This window comes from Salvelinus namaycush, chromosome 29 (assembly GCF_016432855.1).
Source record: "Salvelinus namaycush isolate Seneca chromosome 29, SaNama_1.0, whole genome shotgun sequence".
NCBI classification, from domain to species: domain Eukaryota; kingdom Metazoa; phylum Chordata; class Actinopteri; order Salmoniformes; family Salmonidae; genus Salvelinus; species Salvelinus namaycush.
The window spans coordinates 37,764,539-37,778,874 of NC_052335.1; positions in this window are offsets into that span (position 1 = coordinate 37,764,539).

Consider the following 14,336-nt stretch of genomic DNA (forward strand, 5'->3'; position numbering starts at 1 on the left):
TTTTTGGCTAGTTGTGCCCTTTGGACAGATGGAGGAGAACCAGAGCTTGTGTCCTCTCGAGGGTCTGAGCTCTTGTTGGAAGACGGGGGTGTTTCTGGTAATTCTCTCAGACTTTCATTTCTAATGGTGTCATCAGACTCCGGAATGTCTTCATCTTTTTGTTTCTCTTCCTCCACTGCTATTGGTCCTTCTCCTCCTTCTTCGGGGGTCCACTGGACCCGACTGGCTATGTCCGGAGTGGCTGTATCAGGCATTGGTGCTGAGGACTCTGGGCTTTCATCTTTCTGTGCCATTTCGTCAACTTCTTGTACCTTCACCAACGCTTCCCCCTCTGCATTCCTTGCCTGAGCCACACTGCCTGAGCCTGTTGAGCCACTGCTGACATCCACCCCAGAGGACGACCTTGCTTTCCCATCACCGTCCACAGAGTGTTGATCACAGCCATTCTGCTGTTGCTTTCCACCTTCTGCTGGGTCACACAACCAGAGGGACTGGAGGATGTTCATTAGCTCTCTGTACCTTGTGTCCTTGGCGTTTGCATCGTCGTTGGGATCAAAGTCTATCAACTGCAGCTTTGCGAGGCAATCCAGGAGACCTCTGGCTGAGGTGCTCAGTTTACGTCCATACACTGGGGAAACTTCAGGTAAGCTGTTACACCGGTCAAGCTTGGGATTCAACAGGACTTTCATCACCTGAACTGAGGAGTGAAAGCTCTTTGATACCTCTTCCTGTGGAGCGGTGCAGGGGCGAGTGTCTTCTGGTGGGCTCTCTGCTGGGGTCTCCGCTGGCTCCTCACTGTCAACCACATGGTTGGCCACTGTCTCTTTGAGCTTTTCCTTTTTTTCATTTTGAGTTTCACACTCAGCAATGTCCTCTTTTGGTTTTTCCTTTTGCGGTAGTTCTTCCGGTGAATGGCCTCTGTCACTAAATTCATCCCCAATTTCATACATCACACTGTCGGACGGTATTTTCTTAAGCCACTCATTCACAACCTCTGTTGGAGAGGCGTTAGGTAGACTGGAGGGAACCAGCTCAGAGACTTCTCCTTCCGGCAGCTGTCGGGAGAAACTGAGTAAGGAAACCCCTTTCCTCTGTTTACACTTGCCACTCTTGTCACTTTTGTTGTCACTGACATTCCTGTCTGTCATTTCCAAGGGGCCATTGCATGAGATGTTAGAGTTCTCTTCCACTGGATCTGCTGCATGTGACTTATTACTGTCACTCGAGCCACCAAGTAAAATAACAGGTTGTTTGATTTTTCTGGGGGTTGGTGGGCAGTCTGGTGGGGTAGGAGTGAGACAACTCTCTGACGCAACAGAGTTAGGTCTGGGAGTGTCCACATGATCTCTAGTGGCAGTCTTATTTGACCTGTTTGTCTTTCTTGAAATATCACTCCCTTTGTCACTATTGGCGTCATCCGTATTGTTTTTGTCCTTTTGTCCTTTGACTTGTAGATGGGACGACACGTTGGACATGTTGCTTTTAGGTCTCTCAGCCACTTCAGCAGTTGTACTATCTTTCGGTTTGGAGCTACAGTACATGCATTCAGATTTGTCTGATGCATTGGTCCTAGCTGACTTTGCAGACTTAGCAGATACAGCACTTGGTGCATTCACCACATGTTCCTCAACTTGCTCTTCAGCTTTTTCTATAGGATTTACTTCAAAAACGTTGGACTTCCTTGATCTTGCAGATACGTGTGACTTAGCTGATACAGCGCCGAGTGCTCGTTCCTCTGTTTTATGGCCGGGTTCAATAACTGAAACTTTGGACTTTTTAGATCTTGCTGAGACATTTGATTTAGCTGACGTAGCACTAGGTGCTCTCTCTTCAGAGTCCTCTACATCCTCTCGTGCATTCACTTTGGCAGTAGCATATTCTGTTTGGTCTTCAAGTTCAGCAGTTTCTTCAGCTGGAACTTCAGAAGTTTTAGATTTTGTTGATCTTGCTAAAGCATTTGACTTGGCTGACATGGCACTAGCTGCTCTCTCCTCAGTTTGATCCTGTTCTGCAGCGGGATCATCAGAAAAGTCATATTTCTTATGTCTTGCTGACATATTGTATTTAGCAGACATAGCGCTGGATGGTCTCTCAGTTTCTTTGTCACAAAGTTCAGAAACCTTGGACCTCTTTGATCTTGCGGACACATTAGACTTAGCTGATTTGCCAGACATGGCACTGGGTGCTCTCTCTTCAATGTTTTCCAATTCTTCATCTCCGTTTTCCACAGGAAGAACTTCTGAAGCTTTAGGCTTCACATGTCTTGTAGAAACATTAGATTTAGCAGACATACTGCTGGGTGCTCTCTCTTTAATTTTATCCTCTTCTTCAGCAGGAATTTCAGAAGCTTTGGATTTGTTTGGTCTTGCTGAAACATTAGACTTAGCTGACTTGGCTGACATTGCACTGGGACCTCGATCCTCTGTTTCATCCTTAGGTTCAGCAGTTTCTTCAGCTGCAACTTCAGACTTAGCAGACATAACACAAGGTGACCTCTCTCCAGTTTCACCTATTTCCTTTTCAGGGCAGTCTTCAGCAGGAACTTCAGATGCTTTCAATTTCTTGCATCTTGCCGAAACAGCAGACCTACCAGACAATGCGCTGGGTGCTCGCTCTTCAGTTTCCTCTTCAGGACAAAGTTGAGAAACCTTTGACTTATTTGATTTTGCAGAAACATTGGACTTAACTGACTTAGTAGATATAGCGCTAGGTGCTCTCTCCTCCTTTTCATCCGCTTCTGCTTCAGCCAGAACTTCAGAAGCTTTGGATTTCTTGGATCTGACAGACACATTGGATTTCTTTGATATTGCAGAAACAGTAGACTTGGCTGACTTAGAAGACGTAGCACTAGGTCGTCTCTCTTTAATTTCTTCCAATTCCTTGTCTTCGTTTTCCTCAGGAGGATCTTCAGAAGATTTAGACATCGCTGATCTTGCAGAAACATTGGACTTAAAAGACCTAGGAGCTCTGTTGTCTGTTTCTTGTGCAACCTCAGTTTCTGCACTTTCTTCAGCTCCCTCTTCGGTGTCTTCCTCAGCAGCTTTAGATTTCTTCGATCTTGCTGAGACGTTAGACTTAACAGATATAGCACTAGGTGCTCTCTCCTCAGTTTCCTCAAATTCATCTTCTGCGTTGTCTTCAGAAGGATTATCAGAAATATTGGACGTATTAGGCAAAGCTGATCTCTTTTCAGTTTCATCAGAAACAAAGTATTTATTGAATCTTGATGATCGGTTGTACTTACAAGACATAGCGCTGGATGATCTCTCAGTTTCGTCAACACAAAATTGAGAAACCTTGGTCTTCTTTGATCTGGTAGAGACATTGGACTTAGTTGACTTAGCTTCCGTTTCGGGCTCAGATTCCTCAGTTTGTTCAGCGGCAACCCCCTCTGTTTCTTCTACCTCTTCTGCTTTCTCTCCAGCTGGAACTTCTCCAGCTGTTTCTTCCTCTGCTTCTGCGTTTTCCTCAGCAGAACCAGTGGACGTAGCAGACATACCACTAGATGGTCTCTCTTCAGTTTGATCCTCTTTTTCTTTAGAAACATAGTATTTCTCATATCTTCCTGACCGGTTGTACTTAGCAGACATGGCGCTAGGTGCTCTCTCCTCAGGTTCATCCTCTTCTCCAGCGGGATCATAAGGAACGTAACATTTCTTGTATCTTGCTGACCGGTTGTACTTAGAAGACAAGGTGCTGGATGATCTGTCATCTTCAACACAAAGTTGAGAAACCTTAGTTTTCTTTGATTTTGCAGAAACATTAGAATTTTCTGACATAGCATTAGGTGCTCTCTCTTCAGACTTTTCCAAATCCTCTTCTCCGTTTTCCTCAGCTGCAAGTGTTTGATCGTCTTCTGCAGCGGGATCATCAGAAAAGTCATATTTCTTATGTCTTGCTGACATATTGTACTTAGCAGACATAGCGCTGGATGCTCTTTCGGTTTCTTTGACACAAAGTTCAGAAACCTTGGACTTTGATGTTGCAGAAACATTAGACATAGAAGACATCGCACTAGGTGCTCTCTCTTCAGTTTCTTCCAATTCCTCTTCTGCTTTTTCTTCAGCGGGAACATGAGAAACTTTGGACTTTCTTGAGGCGTTAGATTTAACTGACAAAGCAGTTGATGCTGTTTTTTCATCATCTTCCGGTGTAACGTTTTCTTTAACTGCCACTTTGGACATTTTGGACTGAGATCTTGTTGAGACATTTGATTGAACTGACATGGCACTTGAGGATCTTTTGTCTGTTTGATGTTCCTGTACTTCTACGTCGTCTACAGCTGAAACATTGGACTTCCTTGACTTTGCTGAGGCATTTGATATGACTGACATGGCACTTGATGATCGCTCTCCTGAATGAACTCCTTTCTCCCCAACTTTGGACTTCCTACATCTGGTAGAGACATTTGATTTGGCAGAGTTTGCTCTCTCCTTTGTTTCTGGGTCTTTGTTTTCAGTGTCCTCTGAAGGGTTCGCTTCTTGACTCTCTTCTTCTACTGCTGTTTCAGCATTTTCATCATCAGCTTCCATTGCTTCTAGTGCTTCATCAGATCCTTCACATTCACACTTCTTTGATTCTTGGTCATCTTGTCCATTTGATGGTGCCAGAGACACAACTTTGGTTGATTTCTTGGACTTGGTAGAGCGCACAGAAGATGCCTTGCTACTCGGAGGCCTGGGAGTTAAATGTTGCATAGGTGTCGGTGAGTTCAAAACAGCAATTCTAGTGGGTTCCTCCTCTTCTGCATTACTATTCTGAGAACATGCACACGCTCTCGAAACACTTGGTGGAAGATTGTCGTCCTCATCGTCGTGGTCGTCACTGAGCGACGCCAGGATCTGAGAGGAAAGACTAACAGCAGACACAGGCCGATCCTCTTCCTCTGCATCAGTGATCTTGACGCTGACCTCGCTCTGAGACTCCTTGGAGGGAGCGGAGGATGAACTATCAGCTGTAGGCTCATTGTTATCCGATGCCTGGGTTGTAATGTCAATCCATTCACTATTGCCAAGGCTCTTGCTCTTGTCCTCAGTGGAAACTCTAGACCTACTCTTGGCGGACGTTGTTGTCGAGTGCACTTCGCTCCTGCTGCAGCCGCGGCTGATGGTGGAGTACTCCACCGTGGAGTCGCCCCCTTCCTCCACAGTCTGCTGAAAGCAAGCAGTCTTCTCCACCACGTGCTCGGTGATCTCCTCACTGGACATGGTCTCCACTGATCCTTCTTTACGTACAACGGTGTGTGAGGAGGCACTGGAGCTGGAGGAGGTGACGTGGCGGACAGTCCTCTGCCCCCCCGAAATATGGGTCTTCCTGATCTCGTAGTCCTGGCAGTGGCCGCAGCAGTTCTGACAGTGAGGGATGTCCAGATGCTTCTGGTGCAGTTTGGTGATGTAGGCATCGTCAGCCTCGCCTGGTGACTCGGAACAGCTTTCCACACTACTCTGCTGTAGAGAGCAGTTATCATGGTATCCTTGGAGGTATTCATTGTTCGTTCCTACCGACTTCTTTACTTGTGTGGACCAATGCAGCGTCTCGTCATTCAGTAGTCGGAAACGCACTTTCATTTCCATTGACAAGCTGCCGTCTTTGTTGACTAGTACCCTTTTCTCGATGTCGTCTTCCAGCAAGCCTTCACTTGAATGAGGGCATGGGCCTACGTGGGCTGGGGATGTGGAGGTGATTGGTGGGAGTGATTTGTCCGATGATATGGAATTCCTGGCTGACCGGTTGCTGAATTCAGATCTTAAGTGGATGACACTTTTCTTTGCCTCAAGTCCTAAACCGCCTGTAGAAGTGACAAGCAGAAAGGAACATAAATTATCAGTCTTTGGTTTACAAGAAGCCTGACGATGAAGAAGTCTACATTTTTCCAGTAAAACAAGTTCAGACAGTTCTTAAAAGAATTATCAGATATGTTGCTGAATATCAATAATGAGTTAAACATTAGACCAAAACATCGATGTCGATAGTATTCCACAGGGATGCTGGTCCATGTTGACTCCAATGCTTCCCACAGTTGTGTCAAGTTGGCTGGATGTCCTTTGGGTGGTGGACCATTCTTGATACACGGGAAACTGTTGAGCATGAAAATCCCAGCATCGTTGCAGTTCTTGAAACAAACCGGTGCGCCTGGTACCTACTACCATAACCCCATTCAAAGGCACTTAAATCTTTTGTCTTGCTCATTCACCCTCTGACAATCCATGTCTCAATTGTCTCAAGGCTTAAAAATACTTCATTAACCTGTCTCCTCCCCTTCATCTACAATGATTGAAGTGGATTTAACAAGTGACATCAATAAGGGATCATAGCTTTCACCTGGTTTCACCTGGTCAGTCTGTGTCATGGAAAGAGCAGGTGTTCTTAATGTTTTGTACAGTCAGTATATACAGTATCTAATTGCCAGCACAGTGACGTCTCATTAGGAACTGCTTTGCTTAACATAATAGCAGTATATTTGTTGAAATTACATATATAAAGATATTGAGAAATTGTTGACATATGTTGGTTTATAAGCATTTGATGACAGTTGCTGACATAAAAAAGGGCATTCTATATTAATATGTTTGATTGATTGAGTGATTGATTGGTTGATTTATATAGTCATACCATTTTTCTTACTCTCCTGTCCTTCACTGGCCATGCTGGAGCGTCCCAGTGACTTTGGCCTCAGTCGTGGAAGTTTGTCATCTGAGTTTTTCCGGAAGTTCTCCAGAAGGATGGGGTGGGAGGGCTCACGGCCCACACAAATCAACACACTGGGGCACTGCAGGAGACTCTGAACACTGTCGATCTGAAACAAAGAAACACACAGAGAGCCAGGTGAAAAAATGTTTTACGGTAGATACGCAGACTAATAGAGGACAGACAGTTAGTCAAAAAATCAGCTATGATCTAAATTGAGATTGTCAGGTTTCTCTAGCAAGACATTTTGATCTCAATGAGACAAACGTGTATGAATAGTTACATAAACATATATATCAGTATCACAGTATCAGTACCCAAGACTAAAGCGTTAAAGGATGCTAGCTGAACCTTTGCCATGGTTAAGTAAAGGTGATACAGGATATGGCTAAGAACTAAGGCCATCATTCTTTTTAATAAAAAATGTATTTAACTTGGCAAGTCAGGTATTAACAACAAATTCTTATTTATAATGACGGCCTACCGAGGAAAAGTGAGTTAACTGCCTATTCAGGGGCAGAACGACAGATTTTTTTAACTTGTCAGCTCGGGGAGTCGATGCCCTAGCCGCTAGGCTACCTGCCGCTAGGCTACCTACCGCTAGGCTACCTGCCGCTAACCTACCTGCCGCTAGGCTACCTGCCGCCAGGCTACCTGCCGCTAACCTACCTGCCGCTAGGCTACCTGCCGCTAGGCTACCTGCCGCTAACCTACCTGCCGCTAACCTACCTGCCGCTAACCTACCTGCCGCTAGGCTACCTGCCGCTAGGCTACCTGCCGCCAGGCTACCTGCCGCTAACCTACCTGCCGCTAACCTACCTGCCGCTAGGCTACCTGCCGCCAGGCTACCTGCCGCCAGGCTACCTGCCGCTAACCTACCTGCCGCTAACCTACCTGCCGCTAGGCTACCTGCTGCCAGGCTACCTGCCGCTAGGCTACCTGCCGCCAGGCTACCTGCCGCTAACCTACCTGCCGCTAGGCTACCTGCTGCCAGGCTACCTGCCGCCAGGCTACCTGCCGCTAACCTACCTGCCGCTAACCTACCTGCCGCTAGGCTACCTGCTGCCAGGCTACCTGCCGCTAGGCTACCTGCCGCCAGGCTACCTGCCGCTAACCTACCTGCCGCTAGGCTACCTGCCGCCAGGCTACCTGCCGCTAACCTACCTGCCGCTAACCTACCTGCCGCTAGGCTACCTGCTGCCAGGCTACCTGCCGGACATAATGGATTAAAGCCATGAACAACATGAAGATGTTAACAAGTTCAGGAAACATAAACATCTGCAATCTTAATTTCCTCCCACACTACCATTTATTAAGATAATAATTATAACAGCATTCTTATATGATTAGCATGAGCTGATTACAATGAGGGGAAGTCTGAAATAGCAAATAAGGTTGGTTCAGTCCAGGATAAAATTAGTTCAGACCAACTCAATGTTGACTCTTATCCATGACACTTTAAGGTGGAGCATTCCCCCCCTATGTAAGTGTTTTGAGCATCTGGAAAACCATTTTATAAATCCAATCAATTATTAACTTCAAGTACAGTAGTCATATACAATGCAACTAGAAAAATATTTTTCCAACAGGCCTAAATTGCAGCCAATAATTAGAGAAAAGATATCTGTTCATTATTTCATGGGAACGCAAACAGTGGAATAGCTCTTGAAGCGCTGATGAAGTCTGTTAGGCAGATACGTGAAATAATTAAACATAAGTGATACTGGCAAGCACAGTGTGCAGGATTTTCATTTTCATTCAAGTTCTCATCAAATAATTCCCAAACACCGAGACTGGGGACCACACCGGACAGAGACTGGGGACCACACCGGACAGAGACTGGGGACCACACCGGACAGAGACTGGGGACCACACCGGACAGAGACTGGGGACCACACCGGACAGAGACTGGATACCACACCGGACAGAGACTGGGGACCACACCGGACAGAGACTGGGGACCACACCGGACAGAGACTGGGGACCACACCGGACAGAGACTGGGGACCACACCGGACAGAGACTGGGGACCACACCGGACAGAGACTGGGGACCACATCGGACAGAGACTGGGGACCACACCGGACAGAGACTGGGGACCACACCGGACAGAGACTGGGGACCACACCGGACAGAGACTGGGGACCACATCGGACAGAGACTGGGGACCACACCGGACAGAGACTGGGGACCACACCGGACAGAGACTGGGGACCACACCGGACAGAGACTGGGGACCACACCGGACAGAGACTGGGGACCACACCGGACAGAGACTGGATACCACACCGGACAGAGACTGGGGACCACACCAGACAGAGACTGGGGACCACACCGGACAGAGACTGGATACCACACCAGACAGAGACTGGGGACCACACCAGACAGAGACTGGATACCACACCGGACAGAGACTGGATACCACAACAGATAGAGACTGGATCCCACACCAGACAGAGACTGGATCCCACACCAGACAGAGACTGGATACCACACCAGACAGAGACTGGATACCACACCAGACAGAGACTGGATGGTGTTATAAAGTTACAGTACAGCATAATGACAACCTAGGAATTTATATGATCAAGTACACACGCTACTCCCGACTCTGCACCCGACTCTGCTCCCGACTCTACTCCCGACTCTACTCCCGACTCTACTCCCGACTCTGCTCCCGACTCTACTCCCGACTCTACTCCCGACTCTACTCCCGACTCCCGACTCTGCTCCCGACTCCCGACTCCCGACTCCCGACTCTGCTCCCGACTCTGCTCCCGACTCTACTCCCGACTCTACTCCCGACTCTACTCCCGACTCTACTCCCGACTCTACTCCCGACTCTGCTCCCGACTCTACTCCCGACTCTACTCCCGACTCTACTCCCGACTCTACTCCCGACTCTACTCCCGACTCTACTCCCGACTCCCGACTCTGCTCCCGACTCTACTCCCGACTCTACTCCCGACTCTACTCCCGACTCTACTCCCGACTCTACTCCCGACTCTAGTCCGGTTCCGGTTTAATTTCCATATTAATATGCGAGCAGTAGTTCCATATTTTGTACAAATCTAGCACCAACATTACTCAGTGACTATACTCACCTTCCTTAGTTTGCACAACATGTGTGAATTTGGGCAAGAGTGTAAATAACTTATTTGGGAAATGGAAAACTATCCCAAAAAGCTTACCGATGTGTAACATGTCATGTTTTGCCAATCGTACAGAATTGTATACAGAACAGTAGTGTGGGTTACAGACCCCCAGGAAGCCCATTCATACAAGACAAGTGATCTGTGAGACTGATCATAAAATCTTGTGAATGGTAAAAATTAGACTTTTCAAATATAATTCCTCTGAATTTAATCTATTCGATTCGTTTTTCTATTGTACATTAAGTTGTGTTTATGGCTCACGGTGCATTTTCAAACTATAAAACCACCCTGGCAGTTGAACCAGATAAATGTTTTTTTATCCGCAGTCACACGTAGCCCAGATGAAGATAATTAATCGTTGCTGTGGTGGAGGATGCATTTCTGAGCGACTCCCGGTCTCCTACTGCCTGTGAATTCTCAACACTGACCTGCTTATTTCAAAATAGCTCCGTTTTGACTAAGATGAATAGTTAGTAGGGCTGACACATCCCTTATTGTCTGAATATACTCCGTGTGTGAGGGAATATCCCGATTGCTTGACAACTTTGCCTTATTTTTTAAATAAGTTATCTAAGATGGGAAAATGATAGTCTTTCAAGGTCTAGTAACATGGTAATAACATCTTTATCAATTAAAGCACATCATAATTACCAACCATTACACTTCCATCTGACTTCGGGAGGAACAAGTCTCATAACCTCCTTCTCAAGCATTGCTACATATGTAGGATCTTAATTTGAACACCCCGTTGTTGCAGGAAAATGTCCTGCACTGTCACACCCTGATCTGTTTCACCTGTCCTTGTGATTGTCTCCACCCCCTCCAGGTGTTGCTTGTTTTCCCCAGTGTATTTATCCCTGTGTTTCCTGTCTCTATGCGCCAGTGTATTTATCCCTGTGTTTCCTGTCTCTCTGTGCCAGTGTATTTATCCCCGTGTTTCCTGTCTCTCTGTACCAGTGTATTTATCCCTGTGTTTCCTGTCTCTCTGTACCAGTGTATTTATCCCTGTGTTTCCTGTCTCTCTGTACCAGTGTATTTATCCCCGTGTTTCCTGTCTCTCTGTACCAGTGTATTTATCCCTGTGTTTCCTGTCTCTCTGTACCAGTGTATTTATCCCTGTGTTTCCTGTCTCTCTGTACCAGTGTATTTATCCCTGTGTTTCCTGTCTCTCTGTACCAGTGTATTTATCCCTGTGTTTCCTGTCTCTCTGTACCAGTGTATTTATCCCCGTGTTTCCTGTCTCGCTGTACCAGTGTATTTATCCCTGTGTTTCCTGTCTCTCTGTACCAGTGTATTTATCCCTGTGTTTCCTGTCTCGCTGTACCAGTGTATTTATCCCTGTGTTTCCTGTCTCTCTGTACCAGTGTATTTATCCCTGTGTTTCCTGTCTCTCTGTACCAGTGTATTTATCCCTGTGTTTCCTGTCTCTATGCGCCAGTGTATTTATCCCTGTGTTTCCTGTCTCTCTGTACCAGTGTATTTATCCCTGTGTTTCCTGTCTCTATGCGCCAGTGTATTTATCCCTGTGTTTCCTGTCTCTCTGTACCAGTGTATTTATCCCTGTGTTTCCTGTCTCTCTGTACCAGTGTATTTATCCCTGTGTTTCCTGTCTCTCTGTACCAGTGTATTTATCCCTGTGTTTCCTGTCTCTCTGGACCAGTGTATTTATCCCTGTGTTTCCTGTCTCTCTGTACCAGTGTATTTATCCCTGTGTTTCCTGTCTCTCTGTACCAGTGTATTTATCCCTGTGTTTCCTGTCTCTCTGTACCAGTGTATTTATCCCTGTGTTTCCTGTCTCTCTGTACCAGTGTATTTATCCCTGTGTTTCCTGTCTCTATGCCCCAGTGTATTTATCCCTGTGTTTCCTGTCTTTCTGTACCAGTGTATTTATCCCTGTGTTTCCTGTCTCTATGCGCCAGTGTATTTATCCCTGTGTTTCCTGTCTCTCTGTACCAGTGTATTTATCCCTGTGTTTCCTGTCTCTCTGGACCAGTGTATTTATCCCTGTGTTTCCTGTCTCTCTGTACCAGTGTATTTATCCCTGTGTTTCCTGTCTCTCTGTACCAGTGTATTTATCCCTGTGTTTCCTGTCTCTCTGGACCAGTGTATTTATCCCTGTGTTTCCTGTCTCTCTGTACCAGTGTATTTATCCCTGTGTTTCCTGTCTCTCTGTACCAGTGTATTTATCCCTGTGTTTCCTGTCTCTCTGGACCAGTGTATTTATCCCTGTGTTTCCTGTCTCTCTGTACCAGTGTATTTATCCCTGTGTTTCCTGTCTCTCTGGACCAGTGTATTTATCCCTGTGTTTCCTGTCTCTCTGTACCAGTGTATTTATCCCTGTGTTTCCTGTCTCTCTGGACCAGTGTATTTATCCCTGTGTTTCCTGTCTCTCTGTACCAGTGTATTTATCCCTGTGTTTCCTGTCTCTATGCGCCAGTGTATTTATCCCTGTGTTTCCTGTCTCTCTGTACCAGTGTATTTATCCCTGTGTTTCCTGTCTCTCTGTACCAGTGTATTTATCCCTGTGTTTCCTGTCTCTCTGTACCAGTGTATTTATCCCTGTGTTTCCTGTCTATCTGTACCAGTGTATTTATCCCTGTGTTTCCTGTCTCTCTGGACCAGTGTATTTATCCCTGTGTTTCCTGTCTCTCTGTACCAGTGTATTTATCCCTGTGTTTCCTGTCTCTCTGTACCAGTGTATTTATCCCTGTGTTTCCTGTCTCTCTGGACCAGTGTATTTATCCCTGTGTTTCCTGTCTCTCTGTACCAGTGTATTTATCCCTGTGTTTCCTGTCTCTCTGGACCAGTGTATTTATCCCTGTGTTTCCTGTCTCTCTGGACCAGTGTATTTATCCCTGTGTTTCCTGTCTCTCTGTACCAGTGTATTTATCCCTGTGTTTCCTGTCTCTCTGTGCCAGTGTATTTATCCCTGTGTTTCCTGTCTCTCTGTACCAGTGTATTTATCCCTGTGTTTCCTGTCTCTCTGTACCAGTGTATTTATCCCTGTGTTTCCTGTCTCTCTGGACCAGTGTATTTATCCCTGTGTTTCCTGTCTCTCTGTACCAGTGTATTTATCCCTGTGTTTCCTGTCTCTCTGGACCAGTGTATTTATCCCTGTGTTTCCTGTCTCTCTGTACCAGTGTATTTATCCCTGTGTTTCCTGTCTCTCTGTACCAGTGTATTTATCCCTGTGTTTCCTGTCTCTCTGTACCAGTGTATTTATCCCTGTGTTTCCTGTCTCTCTGGGCCAGTTCGTCTTGTATGTTTCAAGTCAACCAGCGTTTTTTTCCCATTTTCCTGCTTTGCCTTTTCTCCTTTTTCTAGTCCTCCCGGTTTTGACCCTTGCCTATTCTAGACTCTGTACCCGCCTGCCTGACCATTCTGCCTGCCCTGACATCGAGCCCGCCTGCCACTCTGTACCTCCTGGACTCTGATCTGGTTATGATCTTTTGCCTGTCCACGACCATTCTCTTGCCTACTCCTTTTGGGGTTCTGATGGATCCTCATGGAGTTACCTTGTTATCTATGACCCCTGCTGTAGGGGTTCTGATGGATCCTCATGGAGTTACCTTGTCATCTATGACCCCTGCTGTAGGGGTTCTGATGGATCCTCATGGAGTTACCTTGTCATCTATGACCCCTGCTGTAGGGGTTCTGATGGATCCTCATGGCGTTACCTTGTCATCTATGACCCCTGCTGTAGGGGTTCTGATGGATCCTCATGGAGTTACCTTATTATCTATGACCCCTGCTGTAGGGGTTCTGATGGATCCTCATGGAGTTACCTTGTTATCTATGACCCCTGCTGTAGGGGTTCTGATGGATCCTCATAGAGTTACAGGACCAGTGTCAGAACCACTAAAAGGCTCAATTGGAGAGAAGTGGAGAGCTGCCCAGGACTTTACAGCATGTTTACCCTGGGTGGAACAGGGTGGAGGCCTGGACTAATAGTAGGGATATGGCTGCTACCACAGAGGAAAGAAAGATAGAGCTGATAGGGGAGGGGCTACAAGGATAGAGCTGATAGGGGAGGGGCTACACGGATAGAGCTGATAGGGGAGGGGCTACACGGATAGAACTGATAAGGGGGGGGGGGGGGGGCTACAAGGATAGAACTGATAGGGGAGGGGCTACAAGGATAGAACTGATAGGGGAGGGGCTACAAGGATATAACTGATAGGGGAGGGGCTACAAGGATAGGACTGATAGGGGGAGGGGCTACAAGGATAGAGCTGATAGGGGAGGGGCTACAAGGATAGAGCTGATAAGGGGCTACAAGGATAGAGCTGATAGGGGAGGGGCTACAAGGATAGAGCTGATAGGGGAGGGGCTACAAGGATAGAGCTGATAGGGGAGGGGCTACAAGGATAGAACTGATAGGGGAGGGGCTACAAGGATAGAGCTGATAAGGGGCTACACGGATAGAGCTGATAGGGGAGGGGCTACACGGATAGAGCTGATAGGGGAGGGGCTACACAGATAGAGCTGATAGGG